The following is a 6,000-nucleotide window of genomic DNA, read 5'->3' as shown; positions in this document are numbered from 1 at the left end:
ATCACATAGATCCAGCATGTCGGAGTATGTAGGTTTGGGTGGAATACTTGCTGGGTTTGTGCGTCAAGTTGACACAAGCTAGAGTCATGGGAGAGAACGCAGCCTCAGTGGAGCAAGTGTTTCCATGAGATCGAGCTGTAAGGGCCTTCCCTCAATTAATGGTCAGTTGGGGGAGGTCCCAGCCCAGGTGAATGGGACCATCCATGGGCTTCTATAAGAAGGCAGGCTGAGCAAACCAGAGGAAACAAGCCAGTAGGCAGCACGCTCTATGGCCTGTGCATCAGCTCCTGCCTCCAGGTTCCTGCCCTGCTTCAGTTCCTGTCCTGATTTCCTCCAATGTCAGAAGTGTAAGCCAAATAAACCCTTTCCTCCCCAACTTGCTTTTGGGTCATGGTGTTTCATTGCAGCAGTGGGCTCCAGGGTTTGCGATGCAGTCAAGTTGTTCCCAGGTGAAGCAGCCAGCTCCAGGGTTCCCATTAGAGCAGCACTGTACTAGAGAAGCATGCTCGCTGAGGTGGGGCTGTCGCCACAGATTGATGGCAGGACTTCTAAAACTGATATGCTTCCAGGTCACCTGACAATCTTGTCAACCTGCAAACTGGTTGCCTCTGTTTCTAACATTCTTCAGGCTGCTAGAAGATACCTGGGTCTTACAGTAGCAAGACATGGTCCTCATTATCTCCCGCCATTGGCCTTGTCTTTGCATCTCCCGAGTTCTTTGCCCTGCAAGACACAGGATGCCTGTAAAATGAGCCACAAGGCATCCCGAACCTTCACACGTTCTGTTCTGAGGTGTTTACTGCAGTAGTGGAAAGTGGACTTTTGAGAGACACTCCTGCATTCCCATTGCAAATGGGCTTCACCAACTGAGGTCCAAACAGAATGCTACTCGGGTCTTGTACCAGTTGCAGCATTGCGGTGCTTTTGCAGAGGTTAAAGCAGATGATAAACTACTCAGCCCTCTGTAAATGGCTGCCATTGCTAGTGGAACCCAAGAAACAGAGATGACATGAACAGCTGTGGCAGATGTTATTTGCGCTTTTGCAGTCTGAAAGGAAAAAGAATCTAACCAGAAAAAAAAAATGAGGCAGCCGTGATCATGACCCACCTGTCACGCTCATTTATTGCTGTGTGGGGTATCACTGGGCAAAGAAGGAAGGACTCCTGCGACACTGTAGTGCTTACAGCCATCTTGGAAGGCTATTGCTGTAGGGAAAGCTACAGAGGCATGGTCTTACAGATGTTCTCAGAGAACAGTTGCACTGCGTCAGGACGTCAGATTCCCCCACAACTTAGGTGAGTTCATCTCTCAAGATGGTGGGACTTAGCATGTAATAGGAGCAAGACGCAAACGGATAGTAAGTCAGGAAAGCTTTCGTATTCGAATGTGTATTAGATGTCCCTCTCTGGGCTCTCCCATCTTCTCTGTTAAAGATAATTTAAAAGGTTTCTTACTTCACACCCCCGACTTAAGCCCTGAATGTTCCCCTTTACAGGAACTCTTCCCTTTAGTCAGTGAAAACCAGAACCATGTCCTTTTTTAGGTATACACCTTATACAAAGCTTCATGTTGCTCCACTCCTCCCCAATGTCTGTGGTTGGGCTTTCTTTATTCCTCTGTCAGATTTAGGCCTGTTCTTCACTCAATGACTCAGTGACCATTTACTAAGATATTTCTATGCACAGGGCCAGTCCTAATACATTAGAAGTTGAGGCCAAAAAGTAATTCCTGGGACTGGAGAGATGGCTCAGCCATTAAGAGTGCAGTTAGAATCTCGACACCATGTGACTGCCTGTGCAAGATCCCATGGGGCCCTGTAATCTCAGCACTGGGTAGGATAGAGATAGGATTGCTGGAGTTGGATGGTCACCTGCTTGAAAACAAAATCAAGCTCCAGATTTGGGTAGAGACATTTAATGAAAGGAATAATTAAGGCTAGTAGTAGACTCAATATCTCATGTGGAACAGAGGGGAACCTTTGGCTCAGAGAGGCTCTTGGTGGTAACTAAGTGATCGAAGAAGACCTTTGATGCCCTTCTGGCTTCAGATCATGCACAGGGTGTGCCCACACACACAAGTGAACATATACTATGCATACTATGAACATATGTGTCACACACAATACTTACATACTAGATAGATAGATAGATAGATAGATAGATAGATAGATAGATAGATAGATAGATAGAATCATTGCTGTCAAGGAATATCTATGGATACTATTAATACTATAAAGACTATGAATCCAATTATTATTGGGCTTCATTTCTGCCCAAATCCCTGTAATAGTAATCCAGTTCTCTATAACAAACCATTCCAATTCTTAGTTGCTTAAAACAAAAGTTGTATTTATTATTGCACAGAATTCTCGAGGCAAAAAGAATCCATAAGCAGTTTCATGGAGTGGATACTGGCGTAGGGGCTTCCATGAGATGGTAGCTACTCTGTCTGCCAGGGCTTCAAGTCCCTGACAGCTTGCTGTGGTGAGGGAGCTCTGCTTCTGAGATGACTCAATTGAGTTGCTTTTGGCAAGAGGTCTCCACTCCTGTGAATGTTACTGGGAAGCCTTGGTTCCTTACCACCCAGGCTTCCTTGGGGAGCTGTCTGCCCCTTGAGAAAAAAATGGCTGGATATATATGAGAGAGAGATATAAAATGGTGGAAAAGCAAGAGGAAGCATGTGTGTGTGTGTGTGTGTGTGTGTGTGTGTGTGTGTGTAGGGGGCGGCGGGGAAAGCAGAATGGATCTGCACAGATTGTAACCCAACCTTAGAAGTGATATGTCACTTCCACAATGCCTTGTGGATCATATACCCATCCCTCGTGCAATGTGGGAGGGAACCATGAAAAGGCATGGAGTTCTGCATTGCTCCGTCTTTGTTATTGTTGCTGTAATAAAATATATGAGGGTAGGTAAATTATAAAGAAAAGAGGTTTGATTTTTTTTCACATAGTCCTGGGAGTTCTAGTAACTAACATCAGCCTTTGCTTGGCTTCAGCTGAGGGCCTCATGGTAGATTATGTCACAGCGGCAGAAGCACGTGCATAAGAAGGCACATGGTAAATTAAGAAACCCAAGTGTGGAGAGGGACCGACCAAACAGATTGCCACTTTTCAACATCACACTCAGAACTAGGATGGCTCCCTGCCCAAGAACTGCATGGATCCCTCCCAAAGGTGGCACCCCAAATAACCCAATCACCTTAAACCTGTCAACATCGCTGTACTAGGGACTACAGTTCTAGTATGGCCCCTTAGAAGGGCACAAACAAACCACATCTTAACCATGGCCACTATTGAGAGGTTGAATCCCTTAGGAGTGCCTGTGGGGTTGTCCACCATCCTCCCCACTCCTGTATTGGATGGTTCAGATGAACACAGCTTGGCCACCGTGAGTCAGGGGTCTTGCTCCTTTGATTGGTTACTTCCATAAGCACTCCAAGGCACTATGTATCTCTTGTGACCTGCCTCCTCCCTGATTGGAATGTTACACCTGTGTGCTGCCATCACAGTGGTGACTAGTAGAAGACTCATTATCTCCTGTGGAACAGATGGGGAATGTTGGCTTTGGGAGGCTCTTAGTGGTACCCAGTTGATTTACTTGCCTAAGAAAATTCAGATGATTGCCAGTGCCCCAGTTAATTCTGCTCTGAACTACATAGCTGGCATTCCAGCCTGCTTAAAACTGGACCTTATGACCTTTGATGAGATAGTTTCATAATTGGTTCAAGCATTTCTTAGAATGCCGTGAGTTGCTTCCAAACAAGATCTTTCTCTTGATTTTTTTGAATAAAAACCAAACAGACATTTGCTGCCCACATTTTCAGAATTTAGTAGCCCGTTGCCTGAACAGGGAACTCTGTGTAACTTCAGAAATATAAATCTGAAAAATTTTGGAAAGTCCAGTCTGACTGCTGTGCTTTGGCTCTCGCATGAGAATAAATGTACGTCTTTCCCACTCTCATTTCTATTGTGGCTTTCTGGGAATTACTACCAATCTCCTTGCCCAATATATCTTGGCTCTCTGCAATTTTTCTTCAAGGAATCAAGACTAATATACAGTAGTTCCAATGATTTAATATCTGTGGGCTATACCCACAGCAGTTGACTTTCCTCTCAAAGGTGACTACAGTCATAAAGAAGTTGACCCTACAAGATAGCCCTGATTCCATCAACATAGGAGACATACAGCCTCAGAGTCTTGGTCGCAGCTCATTGTCCTGTGAGGCTGGACCTTGTTGTAGAAGAGGGCTGCATATCACAGCCCAGACTTCTATGTATTGACTGTGAGGTTTTCCCAAGTTCTTCCAGCTGCAGTAATTCCTTGCTCTCTCTTTTTCCAGAGGAGTATATATGTAGTGAGAGGGGAATGTCTGAAGATTTTTAAGCATTCCGGTCTAGAAATCCTAACAATCTAACTAAAAGCTGCACCGGAACTGATATTCAAGCACACCACTGTCACCAGCACTAGTTTGAGTGCAATAAACGCTGTGTGATATATTTAACCTGAGGTTGGTTAGTTAAATATTTCTCTTGGAAGTAAATATTCAGAATGTCAACCAGACTCTTTAGTTTGACTTTCGACATTTGGTTGACATATGTAGTGATCAGAATCTATACATAACGATTGAATGAAAAGATTTTCCTTCACAAATATACATTTCCTTTACTAATGTCTACTCCAAATATAGTGACGTATTCACATCCTATTATTTAACGTATGAAGGAATACATGGGGACAACAGGATGGCTCAGTGGTTAAGGGTGCTTGTGGTAAAGTTAACAACTGGAGTTCAGTCCCTAGGAGCCACATGGAAGAGGAAGACCTAACCCCTAGACGCTGTCATTCTCACTCACACTATGACACACATGTGCCTGCACACACATATACATGCACACGCAAGCACACTCCTATTCATAGGTAAACGTATACACACAGGCATGTATTGATAAAACATTCCAATCCACTGGATCGTGAGCTCCATTAGACAAATTACTTGTCATTGCTCTTCCCAGACCCTTAAAACCCTACTTTTACTTTTACCTTCCATTTCCGAGTCTCTCTTCTTCAGGCAACCTAAAAGCTCGTAAAGGTGAATACGGGAGCTGATTACCTACATACCACGGCTGAACAGCCTCGTACCGACTTTACAAATAAAGTTTTATTTCAACCCTGGCACCCTTATTTGCTTATGTCTTTATCTGTGCTAGTGAATGTGTCACATCGGCATAGTTGTGACAAAACCATATGTCCTACAAGTGGGAGGTACTTACTGCTCTGCCCTTTACACAGGGAGGCTATGGTTAGTGGTAGATGACAAAGCCTAGTGGGAGGCATAGGGTGGTGGTTTGAATAAAAAGGCCCCATAGGTTCATCGGGAGGGGCACTATTAGGAGGTGTGGCTTTGTTAGAGGAAGTGAATCACTAGGGGGCTTTGAGAGCTCAGAAGCTTAAATCCAGCCTAGAGGCTCACAGTTCTTTTCCTGCCGCCTGTAGACCCAGATGTAGAACTCTCAGCTACCTCTCCAGCGTGCCACGATGTGTCTGCCTGCGTGCCACCAGGCTTCCCACCATGATGAGAAGGGACTAGTCCTCTGAACCATAAAGCAGCTCCAAGTAAAGGTTTTCCTTCTAAGAGTTGCCATGGTCATGGTGTCTCTTCCTAGCAATAGAAACCCTAAGACATACACCGTGTGAATGAACAAGTGTATTATTAGAAAAAAAATTACCAAACTTCTCCTCAGCCACTGTCTTGACCTTTGCCATTCATTTAATAGACCCTGGCCTAATTCGATCAAAAACGAGCAAATCACAAAGTCCGCAGGGAGATTTAAATAAACAACTGAGTAAATTCAGTCTACATACACACTGCCACCAGTTCCTCAACTGCCTTCATTCTGTCTTTAATTCACAAATAAAGAAACGGAGATAATTTTTATAAGACCTTTCTATCCAAAATAGTCCCTGGGATCTTCAAGCATTTGAACTCTCTCTGAATTC

This window comes from Rattus norvegicus, chromosome 13 (genome assembly GCF_036323735.1).
Source record: "Rattus norvegicus strain BN/NHsdMcwi chromosome 13, GRCr8, whole genome shotgun sequence".
NCBI lineage: Eukaryota > Metazoa > Chordata > Mammalia > Rodentia > Muridae > Rattus > Rattus norvegicus.
Note: the sequence above shows the minus strand (reverse complement) of the source record.